The sequence below is a fragment of the Oryx dammah genome, unplaced genomic scaffold (genome assembly GCF_014754425.2).
Source record: "Oryx dammah isolate SB20612 unplaced genomic scaffold, SCBI_Odam_1.1 HiC_scaffold_12, whole genome shotgun sequence".
Lineage (NCBI taxonomy): Eukaryota > Metazoa > Chordata > Mammalia > Artiodactyla > Bovidae > Oryx > Oryx dammah.
In genome coordinates this window covers 53,808,815-53,828,704 of record NW_024070196.1, presented here as the reverse complement: position 1 = coordinate 53,828,704, position 19,890 = coordinate 53,808,815, and the positions used below count along the sequence as shown (strand labels likewise).

The following is a 19,890-nucleotide window of genomic DNA, read 5'->3' as shown; positions in this document are numbered from 1 at the left end:
CTTCGCATGAGGTGGCCAAAGTACTGGAGATTCAGCTTTAGCATCATTCCTTCCAGTGAATATTCAGGACTGATCTCCTTTATGATGGACTGGTTGGATCTCCTTGCAGTCCAAGGGACTCTCAAGAGTCTTCTCCAACACCACAGTTCAAAAGCATCAATTCTTCAGCGCTCAGCTTTCTTAACAGTCCAACTCTCACATCCACACATGACCACAGGAAAAACCATAGCCTTGACTAGACGGACCTTTGTTGGCAAAGTAATGTCTCTGCTTTTCAATATGTTATCTAGGTTGGTCATAACTTTCCTTCCAAGGAGAAAGCGTCTTTAATTTCATGGCTGCAATCACCATCTGCAGTGATTTTGGAGCCCCCCAAAATAAAGTCTGACACTGTGTCCACTGTTTCCCCATCTATTTGCCATGCAGTGATGGGACCAGATGCCATGATCTTAGTTTTCTGAATGTTGAGCTTTAAGCCAACTTTTTCACTCTCCTCTTTCACTTTCATCAAGAGGCTTTTTAGTTCCTCTTCACTTTCTGCCGTAAGGGTGGTGTCATCTGCGTATCTGAGGTTATTGATATTTCTCCCGGCAATCTTGATTCCAGCTTGTGCTTCCTCCAGCCCAGCATTTCTCATGATGTACTCTGCATATAAGTTAAATAAGCAAGGTGACAATATACAGCCTTGACGTACTCCTTTTCCTATTTGGAACCTGTCTGTTGTTCCATGTACAGTTCTAACTGTTGCTTCCTGACCTGCATATAGGTTTCTCAAGAGGCAGGTCAGGTGCTCTGGTATTCCCATCTCTTTCAGAATTCTCCACAGTTTCTTGTGATCCACACAGTCAGAGGCTTTGGCATAGTCAATAAAGCAGAAATAGATGTTTTTCAGGAACTCTCTTGCTTTTTCCATGATCCAACGGATGTTGACAATTTGATCTCTGGTTCCTCTGCCTTTTCTAAAACCAGCTTGAACATCTGGAAGTTCACGGTTCACGTATTGCTGAAGCCTGGCTTGGAGAATTTTGAGCATTACTTTACTAGCATGTGAGATGAGTGCAATTGTGCGGTCGTTTGACTTCTAAATCCAGGATGACTTGTTTTTAAATCTTCTCTTGACTTCCAGGTCTCCACTTTCTTTTCTATTCCTTAATATCTGTCAATCACATTGTCCTATTTGCTGCTTTGAATTTTTAGGCTGTTGGATTAAATTTTGATAAAGTGCCCTTCAGTTCTAACATTTTTGTGTGTATGGTTTGGAAAATGATCTCACCATCCCCTTTCAAATGAAAACACTCTATAGGTGGTCCAGAAGTAATTTTATGACATCTTACACAGTCAAAATGAGGGTTGTGTCAACTCAGATCCATTTTGCAAACCTTGAAAACACTGAAACTGTTCATTTCACAGGTGACCCAATTCTGCCAGTTTTTTTTTTTTTCTTTTTTTCATCTTTCAGCCTAAAGGATCCTTTCTCCCTCCCTTCTCCCATGGTCTTGGCAGGTTCCCTCATTAAGATAGAAGGACACAAAGAAGGGCCAAGATCTATTTCCATATTTTGTCCCAAACTGCAGCTTTTGGGTTGTGTGTAAATGTTTGTGATTTAAAATGTCCATCTGTTTCCCGAAAATTATTGGCATTCTTAATTCCTTATAGTCTGTGCCAACGTTGGGAGGATTGAAGACAATTTCAGCTTTTTGGAATTCTGCACTTGGAAGCTGCCACATATGAGAAGCCTGAAAAAACAAAGACAGGAGTAGCTCAATGGAAAAATAGCTGAGGCTAACTTCATATAGCAGGGATAACCCCTCTGTCTTGGTCTTTGGTGTGGTTTGGGGTGAATTGACTCATTATTTTTGCTAAAGTCATGGCTTCTAATCTGTCTAAAATTAAGTATCCATTTTTGCCTATATTAAGTATATCCACCCATGTTTATTCATCTGAGCCAAATATTTTACAAATAGGGGTGCAGAATCATTAATCTTTATGAAGTGATTTCTTAGAACAACACAAGATCAAGGCTGTGTGAGGACAAAGGACTTACTCTATCATTTTTGACCGAAGTGAACAGCTCAAGTAATTCATTTCTAAATCAACATCCAGAAGAAAAGAAATCTCGCTTCTCTCCTCCTCCTGTTTCCCACGTGCCTTGTCAACCCCCAGATACTATTCTTATTATTCAAATGTTTTCTGAAACATTATGGGGGCAGACGGGCTGTTTGAGCAGGCTCCACATTCTTGAAAGGTCTCAAATTTACAAGTTTGACCTTTTCTGAAAATGAAATAATAAATACGGTCACAGACATACGCTGACAAAAATGAAACAATTCTTTGTTTACCAGGCAACTGTAAACTTGCATCCTATTATTGGACCATACTGCAGTTTGAATAAGCTAATCGGCTTTTTAAGAATACCTTTAAAAATTTTCAGATTGAAACATTTCAATCACAGTAAAAACATTTCAATCACAATAAAACATTTTAATCATAAGACCACTATACACTGCACCAAGATCAGATTTGACATTTTCCCACATTTACTCCACATTTCTTTTTAGTAAGTTTTTTTTAACTAATTAATTTTAATTGGGGGATAATTACATTACAATATTGTGGTGGTTTTTGCCATACATCGACATGAATCAGCCACAGGTGCACATGTGTTCCCCTATCCTGAACTCTCCTCCCACCTCCCTCCCCACACCATCCCTCTGGGTTGTCCCAGAGCACCAGTTGAGTGCCCTGCTTCAGCATAAAACTTGCACTGGTTATCTATTTTACATATGGTAATATACATGTTTCAATGCTATTCTCTCAAATCATCCCACCCTCACCTTCTCCCACATAGTCCTTTAGACAGTTTTATTGAGCGATACTATATGCAGTTTTTTATATACAGGTTTTCTCATGCATCAATATACAGTTTTTTTGGTTTACAGTTTTCTGATTTTTAACTAACACATACAGTCATGTAACAACAACCACAATTGAGAAAATATTTGTATATGACATAAGGTAAGGGTCTAATTTCATTGTTTTGCATGTAGATATCCAGTTTTCCCAACACCATTTATTGAAGAGACTATCTTTTCCCCGTTATACAGTCCTCGTACCATTGTTAAAAAATAATTTGGCCAGGAGTTCTTTCAATTCATTCCTTTCTGTTGCTAACAAGTATTTCATCATGGGGGCTTCCCGGTGGCTCAGATGGTATTAGGTAGCGAATCTGCCTGCAGTGTGGGAGACCTGCGTTCGATCTCTGGGTTGGGAGGATCCCCTGGAGGAGGGCATGGCAACCCACTCTAGTATTCTTGCCTAGAGAATTTCATGGATAGAGTGAGATTCCTAGGTTGTCTGGTGAGTAGATATTTAATTTTATAAGAAACTGCCCAACTTTTTCCTAGAGTGACTACATTCTGCATGCCCACGAGCAAAGTTTGAGATTTCCATTGACTCCCCAGGCTCCTGACAACTTGGTATGATCAGTTTTGTTTTCAATTTCATTTTTAGTTGTTCTAAGAATTATGTGGTGGTATCTCATTGAAGTTTTATTAGTTGATTTTTAGTAAATACAGTCATCTTGTAATGACACATTTACATGGCATTTTAACCATGGGGTGTAAAAAGAAATTGTTCAATATTAAATGAAGAACTGAATTCTTCATTCTTCTGTAAACAAAGAGCCTCAAAAAATGGAAGTGAGCTGACCTCTTGGCACCACTTAGGGACACTCCTCTCTCCTCCCCCACTTCTCTTTCTGTTTCTGTGTTGTAAACATGTTTCATTGTCCTCCCCAGGATCTGTAGGTAGCTCCCTTTTCACCTCCCCTTATTGGCGGCCTGTGAGTAAATTCTTCTTGAGCCCTGAACCTGCTTTATTTTGCCCCATGGTGGGGCCAGGCATTTTCTGCTACAGCTTGTTTAACCTCATGTTAACCCGAATTTGCTGGCAAGAACATGGAGACCAAAGAAAAGCAAATACAAGATTGGGTAAGTCTGTGTCAAAATCACCAACCTCACACTGTTAGAGTATGTTTTCCATGCCCCAAATCAGAACTGTGGCCTGACAGGGGTGCACATAGTTAGGAAGACAATTTAAAAATTGGAATGTCCTAGAAACGTCAGAATTATTGTAGTCATATGTGCTGTGTTAAGTCAGTTGTGTCCGACTCTTTGTGACGCCATATACTGTAGCCTGCCAGGCTCCTCTGTCCATGGTGATTCTCCAGGCAAGAATACTTCAGTAGGTTGCCATGCCCTCCTCCAGGGGATCTTCCCAAACCAGGGGTCGAACCCAGGTCTGCCGAATTGCAGGAGGATTCTTTACTGTCTGTACCACCAGGGAATCCCCAGAATACTGGAGTGGGTAGCCTATCCCTTCTCCAGGGGATTTCCTGACCCAGGAATCAAACTGGGGTCTTCTGCATTGCAGGTGAATTCTTTACCATCTGAGCTACCAAGGAAGCCCAACTCTTGTAGTCATAGTTATGAAAAATCTGGATGAAATTTAACCCTAAATTCAAACTCCCAGAATCTCCATCTCTACATTATAGGCAGTTTATTTCTAAATAAGGGGGAAGGAAAGATAGCCAGATGAGAAAAGATGAAGTTTAACTAGGTCAGTTTGGACAAAGACTCAAACTGATACCTCTTTTAGTAGAGAGGGCTTCCCTGGTGGCTCAGACAGAATTTGCCTGCATTGCAAAAGACCTGGGTTCAATCCCTGGGTCAGGAATATTCCCCTGGAGAAGGAAATGGCAACGCACTCCAGTATTCTTGCCTGGAGAATTCCATGGACAGAAGAGCCTTGTGGGCTACAGTCCATGGGTTTGCAAAGATCTGGACATGACTGAGCGACAAACATCTTTAGTAGAGATCATTTGTGAATTCCTTAAAACAAATAATGAAAGTCCATCCAATGTAAATCTAGCTACAGGTTCTCCCTCAGAGGGCAACTGCTTACCCTAGTGAGATAACAAAAGATCAGTCATATTTTAATTTCTGTCTCCTTCTAACATGAATCAACCTAAAATTTTCCTCTTAAAATGTTCTCTGCAAGACCTAAGAAGCTGGTAATTATAACACTTTCTGGGGAAGAGGAGGAAAAGAGAGTTAATCTTTGATCTATTTTGCATGTATTGCTTTTCACTTAATAACTAAAATGTGGGGGGCCATGCTTCAAGGCTTGCAGGATCTTTGTTTCCCAACCGGGGACTGAACCCGGGCCCCACCAGTGACAGCAATGAATCCTAACCACTGGACCACCAGGGAATTCCCAATAACTTATTTTCAAATTAAATGAGCACAACAATTAAACAAATTTTAAAACATGTTCTCTCTCTTAATCACATCATCCCTGTATTCCATTAGGGTGAGCATTTGGAAAATAAGGCACAAATCCTTTCCTCCTGCCAGCCTTGCCCAGCACCCACTGCTCAGACTAGACTTGAAAGCACATTTTAAATCTTGTGAACATTTTTCAAGTCTTAAAAAAAAATCAGACTCAAATGAATTGTGTAGTCTTCAGTCTGTGGGGTTGCAAAGAGTTGGACATGACTGAGCAACATCGCTTTCCATTGCTTTACTGTAAGAGCTGCTTACTTTGAGGCATCAGTGGAAATACATTTCACTTTCCTTGAAAATTTTTAAAGGGATGGCACAGGGAAACAAGTTGGTCTGCCTCGGTGATGTCTGTTGATCAATTGATCATACTGACCTCGGGTTTTGACATTTCAGAAAGAAACTCTTTCCAGGTCAGCCCAGGATTCTTGGGAAATAGCAAGCAGATTGTCCATTGATCAAGAGAAATCCGTTTATTGCTCTTACTTAATCTTCAGATTTCACCTCCTCCAAGAGGCCCTCCTACCTGACCCACCAAGAAGGCAGACCTTCACAAATTTAGTTGCAAGACTAGGCTGTTATTCTTGTTCCATCCTTTATGAGCTGGGTGACCTTGAACAAGCTAAATAACCTCTATGACGAAATCCATCATACTGATGTTTCCAATTGAAATCAAGACTAGAGGGCTTTTATTTAACTATATCGACTATACATGTTATCTTGTTTCTCCCACACCATAGAGCTTGGTTCTCAAAAACTTCAACATAATTTATTATTTGCTTTGTTCCACAATACATTTAGCATAGTGCTAAGTCTAAGAATAACAATACCAATACTACCATCAAATATATCATTATTTTTTTTTAATTTCAATTTTTTTAGCTGCACACTTTCATCTAATACCTCTGTTTTTAGTGTGTTACCTCACTTCCATCCTTTTCTCTGACTGTAATCTCTGAACCTAGAGCTATCATGGTTCAAATTCTCCAAAGAATAATCTTTGTAGGGATAGGAACAAGGAGTCACAGGAGAGAATCTGGGGTTAACAGCTCCTATTACATATATACAATTAATGACCTGCTTTCAGGGGAATTGCCTGGTTGTCCAGTGGTTAGGATTCTGCACTTTCTCTGCCAAGGGCCTCATGTTACTCCTCACTGACTTTCTCCTCCATAAGATCTAGGGTTTTTCCACTCAGCTAAATCATCCATCCACTTTCTATCTTCCAGAAGGGATCTGACATCTCTCATGAGCAATCATCTTCTCTCCTGTTGTCTGTGGGCTCACACTCTGGATTCCTTTTCTATCATTTTAATACTGTTTCAGGAGACAGCAGAGATACTTGCATGGGTTTCGTTCGCCATGCTTCTACATGTTTTCTATAAACATTTTCCATATCAAGCGTAGAGAGGTAGTGTAGTGAAATGATTAGATGCACTCATTCTGAAGCCACGATCTTTTGGTTCAAATCCCTAGTTTTGCCAGCTTCTGTGTAACTCAGTCATACTTTCTGTGCTTAGATTCCTCATGTATAAAATGGAGATAGTGGTGAAGTGAAAGTTGCTCAGTCGTGTCTGACTCTTTCCATGGACTACATAGTCCATGGAATTCTCCAGGCCAGAATACTGGAGCGGGTAGCCTTTCCCTTCTCCAGGGGATCTTCCCAACTCAGGGATTGAATCCCACATTGGGGGCAGATTCTTTACCAGCTGAGCTGCAAGGGAAGCCCAAGAATACTGAAGTGGGTAGCCCATCCCTTCTCCAGTGGATCTCCCCAACTCAGGAATTGAGTTGGGGTCTCCTGCAAGCAGGCGGAGTCTTTACCAACTGAGTTATCAGGGAAGCCCAGAGATAGTGATACCTACTGCAAAACTGTGTGTGAGGGATGGCCCTGGGAACTTATTAAGCACTCCAAAGGCTTTAAATGTTATTAAAGAAAGGGTACAGTTTCCACAATCAGAAAGGGCAAAATGACATTGATTAATTCTGCCTTAAACGAAAGGAGAAAAAATTGATTCTCTCCTAATCCTGCCTGGAAGTTGACAGTATTTTCCTCAGGATTTAGCAGTTCTGCATCTTGCAGTTTCATTTTTTCCCTGCAGGTGGCAGCATTCATCACCAAAACTTTGTTCCTCATCTAGAGCTGACCCTGAGCGGAAAATAAACCCTCTACCTTCAGTGTTTCATTGGATCTATCATTCAATCAACAGATATTTTATTGAGCATCTACCATGTGCCAGGAACCAGGGGAAAAGCAGTGGTCAGGTGCACACTATTGTTGCCTTTTCAAAACTTGCTGTTTGCAACAGCTGTAGAACTTAATTTCAAAGAAGCTGAGTGGACATCCCAAGAAAACTTTCCATATAAATGTACTACTACTATAGGTAAAACCTTAACTCTGAGACAGAGTGCTCTGTTGAACAAAATAACTCTGTAAAGGAGGTTTTCATAAACTCCACTATCAAAGAAATGGGTTGGGAGGCTAAGGGGCATTGAGATCAGTCACCAGTGCACAAAGAGGGTATTGGGGTGTTCAAGTGGGTGGATGGAAGAACTTAGGAATTACAGGCCAGAGATGACAACTCTCCTATTGTCCCCAATTTTTAAGCCAAACATCTTTTTTTAAAGAAAAATTAGCCATAATTTGCAAATAAGACCAAGATAGGGCAGTGTAGTTCTTGCCATGTCATGGAGGACATTGTTTAACAAGCTCACCCCAGGATTAATTCTCTAGAAGGAGCTGGCAAACTTTTTCTGTAAAGGTCTAAGATAGTAAATATTTTAGGCTTTGGGGCTATATACTCTCTATTAACGACTTAGCTCTGTCATCATAGTACTGCAAAAGCAGCCTTACACAGTCAGTCCAGTTCAGTCACTCAGTCGTGTCTGACTCTTTGTGACCCCATGCACTGCAGCACACCAGGCTTCCCTGTCCATCACCAACTCCCAGAGCTTACTCAAACTCATGTCCATTGAGTCGGTGCTGCCATCCAATCATCTCACCCTCTGTTGTCTCCTTCTTGTCCTGCCTTCAATCTTTCCCAGCATCAGGGTCTTTTCAAACGAGTCAGTTCTTCGCATCAGGTGGCCAAAATATTGGAGTTTCAGCTTCAGCATCAGTCCTTCCAATGAATATTCAGGATTGATCTCCTTTAGGGTGGACTGTCTGGATCTCCTTGCAGTATAAGGGACCTTCAAGAGTCTTCTCCAACATCACAGTTCAAAAGCATCAGTTTTTTGGTACTCAATTTTCTTTATGGTCCAACTCTCACATCCATACATGACTACTGGAAAAACCATAGCTTTGATTAGACGGACCTTTGTTGGCAAAGTAATGTCTCTGCTTTTTAATATGCTGTCTAGGTTGGCCATAGCTTTTCTTCCAAGGAGCAAGCCTTACACAATAGCTAAGCAAATGAGCGTGGTTGTGGTCCAATAAAACTTACTATAAATGCAAGCAACAGAGTCAGATTTGGCCCACTGGCCATATATGCAAACCAAGGAATGTATCTTTGCTTTCTTCACTATTTACTTTTTATTAAAGGCTCAGATTTTTGTCTGTTTTAAATTCCAAAGTATTTCTTTCCAGTATGAAAAAGGACCAGAGATTAATCAGTTTAGCATTTAAGACTCCTCCTTCTTCAAATATCTACTTCCTCAAAATGCTCTCTGAACCAGCTTTTCCATCTTACTGTTTCCTATTTAACAAGCTGAATAAATTTTTGACATGTGATTGCCCTCTATTTGAATGAGTCATGTTTCAACATTGTTGTTTGTTGTACTTTTGTTGTTCCCTAGTAATTAGCAATAAAACCTGTTACCTAAGAGCGCTGTGTTACCATGGAGAGTAGCAAGGAGAGAAAGAATTTAGGAACTGCATCTCATCTTGTGGCCAAACTCAGAAGACAGAGGAGGGAAACCCCCTACAAATGGGAGCAGAGTTTTTGAGCCTTTAGTGCTTGTGTGCTTAGTTGCTTAGCCATGTCCAACTCTTTGCGACCTTATGGACTGTAACCCGCCAGGCTCCTCTGTCCATGGGATTATTTCAGGCAAGAATACTGGAGTGGGTTGCCATTTTCCTCCTCCGGGGAATCTTCCCGACCCAGGGACTGAACCCACGCCTCCTATGAATTTCTTGCATTGCAGGCGAATTCTTTACCTAAGGGTCTAGCAGGGAAGCCCTTTTGAGCCTCTGGCAAAGAATTAAGAGCCAAGATAACTTCCTCCCAAATTCCTCTCCCCTCAGCCCAAATAAGGCTTAATTCCTCATACTTCCAAAAATGGACTATGGGAGGAATCCTTCTATCTTATCCAGTCTCAGAGTTGATCTCTAGGATTTCACTTCCGCATATCAGTACTGAAGTCCTGGCCTCCCCAAATCGACATTTTTATTTTCTGCTTTTGTCCCTGAACCTTGAGGGAATCTTAATTCCCTGACCAGTGATCAGTCCTATGTCCCCCGAAAAAGAAACACACAGTCCTGCCTGTTGAACTGCCAGGGAATTCCCTCAAACTGACTTTCTAAAACAAGCCCCACACTGAGGTGTTATGGACTGAATGCTGGTGTCCCTCCAAATTTGAATGTTGCAGATGAACCTATTTGTAAAGCAGAAACAGACACACAGACATAGAGAACAAATATATAGACACCAAGGTGGGAAAAGAGGGATAGATGAATTGTGAGCTTGAGATTGATTGTCAAGATTGGGATTGATTGTTGTTTTAGTCACTAAATCGTGCCTGACTCTTTGCAACCCCGCCAGGCTCCTCCGTCCATGGGATTTCCCAGGCAAGAATACTGGAGTGAGTCGCCATTTCCTTCTCCAGGGGATCTTCCCGACTTGGGAATCAAACCCACGTCTCCTGCATTTGCAGGCAGATTTTATAAGATAGATAACTAATGAGAACCTACCACATAGCACAGGGAACTCTACTAAATGCTCTGTGGTGACAAAGAGGGGATATACGTATCAGTGCAGTTCAGTTCAGCCGCTCAGTCGTGTCCGACTCTGCGACCCCATGAGTCGCAGCACACCAGGCCTCCCTGTCCATCACCAACTCCCGGAGTTCACTCAGACTCACTTCCATCGAGTCCGTGATGCCATCCAGCCATCTCATCCTCAGTCGTCCCCTTCTCCTCCTGCCCCTAATCCCTCCCAGCATCAGAGTCTTTTCCAATGAGTCAACTCTTCGCATGAGGTGGCCAAAGTACTGGAGTTTCAGCTTTAGCATCATTCCTTCCAAAGAAATCCCAGGGCTGATCTCCTTCAGAATGGACTGGTTGGATCTCCTTGCAGTCCAAGGGACTCTCAAGAGTCTTCTCCAACACCACAGTTCAAAAGCGTCAATTCTTCGGCACTCAGCTTTCTTCACAGTCCAATTCTCACATCCATACATGGCTACAGGAAAAGCCATAGCCTTGACTAGACGGAACTTAGTCGGCAAAGTAATGTCTCTACTTTTGAATATGCTATCTAGGTTGGTCATAACTTTTCTTCCAAGGAGTAAGCGTCTTTTAATTTCATGGCTGCAATCGCCATCTGCAGTGACTTTGAAGCCCAAAAAATAAAGTCTGACACTGTTTCCACTGTTTCCCCATCTATTTCCCATGAAGTGATGGAACCAGATGCCATGATGTTAGTTTTCTGAATGTTGAGCTTTAAGCCAACTTTTTCACTCTCCTCTTTCACTTTCATCAAGAGGCTTTTTAGTTCCTCTTTCACTTTCCGCCATAAGGGTGGTGTCATCTGCATATCTGAAGTTATTGATATTTCTCCCTGCAATCTTGATTCCAGCTTGTGCTTCTTCCAGCCCAGCGTTTCTCATGATGTACTCTGCATAGAAGTTAAATAAACAGGGTGACAATATACAGCCTTGACATACTCCTTTTCCTATTTGGAACCAGTCTGTTGTTCCATGTCCAGTTCTAATTGTTGCTTCCTGACCTGCATATAGGTTTATCGAGAGGCAGGTCAGGTGGTCTGGTATTCCCATCTCTTTCAGAGTTTTCCACAGTTTCTTGTGATCCACACAGTCAAAGGCTTTGGCATAGTCAATAAAGCAGAAATAGATGTTTTTCTGGAACTCTCTTGCTTTTTCGATGATCCAGCGGATGCTGGCTATTTGATCTCTGGTTCCTCTGCCTTTTCTAAAACCAGCTTGAACGTCTGGAAGTTCACGGTTCACGTATTGCTGAAGCCTGGCTTGGAGAATTTTGAGCATTACTTTACTAGCATGTGAGATGAGTGCAACTGTGTGGTAATTTGAGCATTCTTTGGCATTGCCTTTCTTTGGGGTTTGAAGGAAAACTGACCTTTTCCAGTCGTGTGGCCACTGCTGAGTTTTCCAAATTTGCTGGCATAATGAGTGCACCACTTTGACAGCATCATCTTTCAGGGTTTGAAATAGCTCAACTGGAATTCCATCACCTCCACTAGCTTTGTTCGTAGTGATGCTTTCTAAGGCCCATTTGACTTCACATTCCAGGATGTCTGGCTCTAGATGAGTGATCACACCATCGTGATTATCTGGGTCTTGAAGATCTTTTTTGTACAGTTCTTCTGTGTCTTCTTGCCACCTCTTCTTAATATCTTCTGCTTCTGTTAGGTCCATACCATTTCTGTCCTTTATCGAGCCCATCTTTGCATGAAATGTTCCCTTGGTATCTCTAATTTTCTTGAAGAGATCTCTAGTCTTTCCCATTCTGTTGTTTTCCTCTATTTCTTTGCATTGATCGGTGAAGAAGGCTTTCTTATCTCTCCTTGCTATTCTTTGGAACTCTGCATTCAGATGCTTATATCTTTCCTTTTCTCCTTTGCATATAGCTGATTCACTTTGCTGTAGAACAGATCCTAACACAACATTGTAAAACAACTGCTGCTGCTGCTGCTGCTAAGTTGCTTCAGTCATGTCCAACTCTGTGCGACCCCATAGATGGCAGCCCACCAGGCTCCCCCGTCCCTGGGATTCTCCAGGCAAGAACACTGGAGTGGGTTGCCATTTCCTTCTCCAATGCATGAAAGTGAAAAGGGAAAGTGAAATCGCTCAGTCATGTCCAACCTTGAGCCACCCCATGGACTGCAGCCTTCCAGGCTCCTCCATCCATGGGATTTTCCAGACAAGAGTACTGGAGTGGGATGCCATTGCCTTCTCCGTGTAAACAACTAAACACCAATAAAATAAAAGAAATTAATATATTTAAGCCCTCACCCCAGTGTGACTGTAATCAGTGGTAAGGCTTTGGGAATGTCATTGAAATTAAATGAGGTCATAATGGTGTGGCTCTAATCTGATAGGGCTGTGTTCCTTACAAGAAGAGGGCTCTGTGCCAGGTGAAGACACAGTGAGTGAGAAGGTAGCCAGCCATCTGTAAGCCAGGAAGAGAGCTCTCATCAGAACCCAAGCGTACTGGCACCCTGTTCTCAGACATTTTTCTTCCAGAACTGAGAAAATAATTTGTTGTTTAAGCCACCCAGTTTATGGTATTTTCTCATGGCAGCCTGGGCTAAGACATCTCCAAACTTATTCCAGTTCAGGACATTTGCATTTGCTCTGCCCTCTGCCTGGAATGGGCTTCCCTAATGGCTCAGATGGTAAAAAATCTGCCTGCCATACAGGAGACCCAGGTTCAATCCCTGGGTTGGGAAGATCCCCTGGAGAAGGCAACAGCAACCCACTCCAGTATTCTTGTCTGGAGAATCCCATGGACAGAGGAGCCTGGCTGGCTATAGTCCATAGGGTCACAAAGAGTTGGACACGACTGAGCGACTGATACACACACCGGCCTGAATGCCCTTCATCCAGAACTTTACATGGCTGGCTGTTCTTCTCAAATTTTCACTTAAGTCTCTTTCCTGCATTGGGAAGCAAAGTTTTAACCACTGATCACTAGCGAAATCTCTTTAAGCATTTTTTTAATAGTGTCTTTTACTGTGCAGATGCTCTAATCATTGCTTAAAAATGTTAATTGTGGTAAAATATGCATGATATAAAATTTAAGACAGCATTTTAAAAAGTGTACGGTTCAGTGCCATTAAGTACATTCATACTGTTGTGCAACCATTACAATCATCCATCTCCAGAACTGTTTTCATCTTGCAAAACTGAAACTCTGTACACATTAAACAAGAACTCTCTATTCCCTCTGCCCTCCAGCTCCAGGAAATCACCATTCTACTTTCTGTCTCTATAAATCTGACTCCTCTAGCTCGCTGCCTCATAAAAGCACAATCATATAGCATTTGTCTTTTTTTGTTCTGGCTTATTTCACTTACCATAATGCCCTCAAAATTCATCCATGGTATAACATGGGTCAGGATTTCCTTCCTTCTTAAAAAAGAATAATATTCCACCATGCTGCTAAGTTGCTTCAGTCGTGTCCGACTCTGTGCGACCCCAAAGATGGCAGCCCATCAGGCTCCCCTGTCCCTGGGATTCTCCAGGCAAGAACACTGAAATGGGTTACCATTTCCTTCTCCAACGCATGAAAGTGAAAAGTGAACGTGAAGTCGCTCAGTCGTGTCCGACTCTTAGCGACCCCATGGACTGCAGCCTACCAGGCTCCTCCGTCCATGGGATTTTCCAGGCAAGAGTACTGGAGTGGGGTGCTATCGCCTTCTCCGAATATTCCACCGTATGTATTATCAAATTTTTGTGTATCAGTTCACCCATCAGGGGAAGATTGGGTTGCTTCTGCCTTTTGACTATTGTGAATTATGTTGTTATGAACATAGGTATATAAATATCTACTTGAATCCCAGCTTTCACTTCTTTCAGGTATATATATATATATATACACAAAAATGGAGTTGTTATATCACATGGTAATTCTGCTTCAACTGAGGAACTAGCATACTGATTTCCACAGAGTCTGAACCAATTTACATTCCCACCAACAGGGCACAAGAGTTCCAGTTTTCTCACAGCCTTGATAACATTTGCTATTTTCTGGGTTTTTTTTTTGTTGTTGTTCATTTGTTTTTTAAAATAGTAACCACGATAATGGAGAAGACTCTTGAGAGTCCCTTGGACTGAAAGGTTATCAAACCAGTCAATCCTACAGGAAATCAATCCTGAATATTCATTGGAAGGACTGATGCTGAAGCTGAAGCTCTAATACTTTGGCCACCTGATGCAAAGAGTTAACTCATTAGAAAAGACCCCGATGTTGGGAAAGATTGAAGGCATGAGGAGAAGAGGACGACAGAGGGTGAGACGGTTGGATGGCATCACCGACTCGATGGACATGAAGGAAGACGGTGAAGGACAGGGAAGCCTGGTGTGCTGCAGTACATGGGGTCGAAAGGAATCGGACACCACTGAGCAACTGAACAACAACAATCCATCCTAATGGGTGAGAGGTGATATCTCTTTGTGATTTTGATTTGCATTTCCCTGACAATTAGTGATGTCAAGCATCTTTTTCCTATGTTGGCCATTTGTATATATTCTTTGGAGAAATGTCTATTCAAGTCCTTTCTCTGTTTTTAAATCTTTTTTATTGTTCTTGAGTTATCGAAAAAGCAAGACAGTTCCAGAGAAACATCTACTTTTGCTTTATTGACTATGCCAAAACCTTTGACTGTGTGGACCACAACAAACTGTGGAAAATTCTGAAAGAGATGGGAATACCAGACCACCTGACCTGCCTCCTGAGAAATCTGCATGCAGGTCAGGAAGCAACAGTTAGAACTGGACATGGAAGAACAGACTGGTTCCAAATAGGAAAAGAAGTACGTCAAGGCTGTGTACTGTCACCCTGCTTATTTAACTTATATGCAGAGCACATCATGAGAAACGCTGGACTGGAAGAAGCACAAGCTGGAATCATGATTGCCGGGAGAAATATCAATAACCTTAGATACGCAGATGACACCACCCTTATGGCAGAAAGCAAAGAAGAATTACAAAGCATCTTGATGAAAGTGAAAGAGGAGAGTGAAAAAGTTGGCTTAAAGAAAGCTCAACATTCAGAAAACAAAGATCATGGCATGTGGTCCCAACACTTCATGGGAAATAGATGGGGAAACAGTGGAAACACTGAGAGATTTTATTTTGGGAGGGCTCCAAAATCACTGCAGATGGTGATTGCAGCCATGAAATTAAAAGACGCTTACTCCTTGGAAGAAAAATTATGACCAACCTAGATAGCATATTAAAAAGCAGAGACATTACTTTGCCAACAAAGGTCCATCTAGTCAAAGCTGTGGTTTTTCCGGTAGTCATGTATGGATGTGAGAGTTAGACTATAAAGAAAGTTGAGTGCTGAAGAATTGATGCTTTTGAACTGTGGTGTTGGGAAGACTCTTGAGAGTCCCTTGGACTGCAAGGAGATCCAACCAGTCCATCCTAAAGGAAATCATTTCTGAATATTCATTGGAAGGACTGATGCTGAAGCTGAAACTCCAATATTTTGGCCACCTGATGCAAAGAGCTGACTCATTTGAAAAGACCCTAATGCTGGGAAAGATTGAAGGTGGGAGAAGAAGGGGACGACAGAGGATGAGACGGTTGGATGGCATCACTGGCTCAATGGACATGAGTTTGAGTAAACTCTGGGAGTTGGCGATGGACAGGGAGGCCTGGCGTGCTGCAGTCCATGGAGTTGCAAAGAGTCAGACAACATTGAGCAACTGAACTGAGCTGAGCTGAGTTATAGGAGTTTTTATATATTCTGGATGCATGTGTGCTGAGTCATAGCCAACTGTTTGCAACCCCATGGAATTTACCAGTCAAGAATACTGGAGCAGGTTGCCATTTTCCTCCTTCGGGGGATCTTCCTGACCCAGGGAGCAAACTCTTGTCTCCTGCCTCTCTTGCACTGGCAGGCAGATTCTTTTACCACTAGCGCCAACAGGAAAGCCTATATATTCTGGATGTATGCCCCTTATCAGATACATCATTTGTGTATATTTCCTCCCATTCCATGGGCTGTCTTTTCAAGCCTGTTGATAATGTTCTTTGATGAACAGAAGTGTTTTTTTTAATATAAATTTATTTATTTTAATTGGAGGTTAATTTGATGAACAGAAGTTTTAAATGTTGATGTAGTCTAGTATATCTATGTTTTTCTTTTGTTCCCTGTCCTTTTAGTAGCCTATATAGGAAGTCAAATCCAACAAAATGAAGCTTTCACCTATGTTTTCTTCTAGGAGTCTTAAAGTTCTAACTCTCATGTTTAGGTCTTTGATCCATTGTGAGAGAGTTTCAACTTTTAATGTAGTCAAATCCATTAAAATTTTCCCTAATAGCTTGTGCCATCATTTCTTATCAAAATCTTCTATATTTTCTTCTAAAAGTTTTAAATACGTGCCCTTGCTATTGGCTTCTAGAATTTACTCTTGGGTATGGTGTGAGAGGGATCCAATTTAATTTTTTTTTCCCCAGAGGGATTATCAATGTCTTTCCACCATTTAAAAATAATTTCTTCCCACAAATCTGTAATATTACCTCCATTCCCTCTCAAGATGGCACATAGGCATGAGTCTATTCACCCTCTCAATTTCTAATTAGATGAGCCTTCAAAATATCATTTCCTATGAATACTCTGGTGATCCAATGTTTAGGACTCCACGGTTCCACTGCTGGGGACCCAAGTTCAGTCCCTGGTCCGGGAGTTGGGGAAATAAGATCCTGAAATCTGCAAGGCACAGCCAAAGTAGAGGGGGGACAGTTAAAATTCTTTTAAAACTCATTTCCCTTTCTTATCTGTATGGTCTGTCTACTAAAATCATAGTGTTAGCTTTTATAAGTCTCTGCTCTTTGGGGAGAGTAATCAGGGTGAATATGGGAGCAAGGTGGGAGGGAAGACAGCTGAGCCCACAGAGAAAAGATCTCACGAGGCACGGGAAACCTGGGTGAAGTCAATTATACCAGCATTGAAAGAAAATTCCCAACAAAAACAAGCAGTTTAAGGAGTGCAAACATCCCCCACACCCCAGCCAATTCTTCTTCTGGACCAAGGATTTCATGGCCCAGAGTGGGCAACAGATGGGAGAAGATAGAAATCTGCCGTTACTTCTGCCTGTCTCAGCTTCGCATCTATGTGTCTGTTTCTCTTTAGTGTGATCAAAAATCCTGTGTTTTTTTTTAAAATCCCTGCCTTCCTCAATTTAGTCAGCCAGTCTTCCTTTGTCTTCTGCTCTTCCACTAGTTCTGTTTTGATAGCACGACAGGAGCTTTTCTTTTTGAAGTGACATATTGGGGATTTCCCTGGTGGTCCAGTGGCTAGGACTCCATGCTCCCAAAGCAAGGAGCCTGGGTTCAAACCCTGGTCGGGGAACTGGATCCTGAGTATTGCAACTAAGACCTGGTGCAGCCAAATAAATAAACTAAATAAAAAATTTTTAATTGGTATATTTGGGGTATATTTCACATATTAATTTCAAAATAATTTGCTATTTGTATATATTGCAAAATGATCACTACAATAAGTCTAATTAACACCCAGCATCACACACGCTTACCAAAACAAAGTTTTCTGTGATGAGGGGTTTTAAGGTCCACTTTCAGCAACTGTCAACTATGTATGATGGAATCATATTTTTGAAAACAACCTCGTTCTTCCTTGATTCCCTGAGCAAACCTGTTTCCCAGAGACAAAGTCTTCTGGGCATAAGCTTCTTGAGCTGCCTTCTTAACTTTTGGATTTTCATTAGTTTTCTCTACCTCAACCCACAAAGAAGCACATCTCCTGTATAAGGGTGCTGTTCTATTAATTTGTTTTCTCTAATAAAGTGCACCCCCATTCTGCAGGGCAACTCAGCCTGGGCTCCCCAATCTAAAGCCATGATCAAGGTTTATGCAATAGACAAATCAGAACAAACGTGGGCTCCCAGGAGTGGGGTGAACCTTACCAGCATGTACCAAATGGAGTCAAGAGATGAGTCCCTTCATCCCTTCACAGGTTCTGCTCATGACCCTGAATGAAGTTCAAAATGACCTATAGAAGAACAGCTTCGCAGATTCCACCTACTCCCTGGGTTCACGCTGTAAAAAGGCTACAATCTCACCAACAAGAGCTCCCTTGACTCTGTAAAATTTCATCACCTTTGCTATTTAAAATCCAGCCCGAAGCTTTGCCGAAAGACATAATACAAGAAGCAAAAATCGTCTACCCAAGAGAGCAAAGCTAAAGCTCTGTCCTCTTTAAAGTAAGCCTTCCCTGGAAGAGACAGGCTTTTTTCCCAGTAACGTAATCCCTGTCCCAACCACCCACTGAGGTCAAAGCTATACTCACAGGGGTTAGGTCAAGGCCTGCCTGCCCCAGAGGCTCTCGTACTCAGGTCCCCACTACAACCATAACTGTCCAGGTCGAGAATCCACTTGACCTACAATTACCTTTCAGCCTAAAGTCCTGACTACATCAGAAATCCGATCTCCATGTGTTATTTTAGCCCCCACAAGTCAGCTTTCCTGCCTGCCTCTGAAGTTTTCTGATGAGAAAATAACATGTTGGGAGTTTATGGGGTGATAATTAATTGCTCCCTTCTTGGCCCTTCCAAATTTTAAACCCACTGAGACGTCAATGCATGAATCAGGCAGCCAGAGGTACAAGGTATCATCTTTATTGAGGAGGCTGACTGGAGTACACTGTTTCATTGTGCCCACAGTTCAGTTCAGTTCAGTTCAGTCGCTCAGTCGTGTCCGACTCTTTGCAGCCCCATGAATCGCAGCACGCCAGGCCTCCCTGTCCATCACCAGCTCCCAGAGTTCACTCAGATTCACGTCCATCGAGTCAGTGATGCCATCCAGCCATCTCATCCTCTGTCGTCCCCTTCTCCTCCTGCCCCCAATCCCACCCAGCATCAGAGTCTTTTCCAATGAGTCAACTCTTTGCATGAAGTGGTCAAAATACTGGAGTTTCAGCTTTAGCATCATTCCCTCCAAAGAAATCCCAGGGCTGATCTCCTTCAGAATGGACAGGTTGGATCTCCTTGCAGTCCAAGGGACTCTCAAGAGTCTTCTCCAACACCACAGTTCTTCGGCACTCAGCCTTCTTCACAGTCCAACTCTCACATCCATACATGACCACAGGAAAAACCATAGCCTTGACTAGACGGACCTTAGTTGGCAAAGTAATGTCTCTGTTTTGAATATGCTATCTAGGTTGGTCATAACTTTTCTTCCAAGGAGTAAGCGTCTTTTAATTTCATGGCTGCAGTCAGCATCTGCAGTGATTTTGGAGCCCCCAAAATAAAGTCTGACACTATTTCCACTGTTTCCCCATCTATTTCCCATGAAGTGATGAGACCGGATGTCACGATCTTCGTTTTCTGAATGTTGAGCTTTAAGCCAACTTTTTCACTCTCCACTTTCATCAAGAGGCTTTTTAGTTCCTCTTCACTTTCTGCCATAAGGGTGGTGTTATTTGCATATCTGAGGTTATTGATATTTCTCCCAGCAATCTTGATCAGCTTGTGTTTCTTCCAGTCCAGCGTTTCTCATGATGTACTCTGCATATAAGTTAAATAAGCAGGGTGACAACATACAGCCTTGACTTACTCCTATTCCTATTTGGAACCACAGTTCCCATCTAAATTACACTGATTTA

General features: G+C 42.0%; 1 long non-coding RNA gene across 2 annotated transcripts; it reads right to left on the bottom strand.

The window, feature by feature from the left end:
* Window positions 1-1,302: 1,302 nt before the first annotated feature.
* On the bottom strand, window positions 1,303-18,509 carry LOC120871099. 2 transcript variants are annotated; one of them, XR_005722946.1, is made up of 3 exons: window positions 18,194-18,509; window positions 2,045-2,272; window positions 1,303-1,736 (listed from the first exon to the last, which is right to left on the bottom strand). It is a non-coding gene; the product is annotated as an uncharacterized LOC120871099 (long non-coding RNA). The 2 variants fall into 2 exon arrangements; XR_005722945.1 differs by having other exon boundaries at window positions 18,204-18,509.
* Window positions 18,510-19,890: the final 1,381 nt, after the last annotated feature.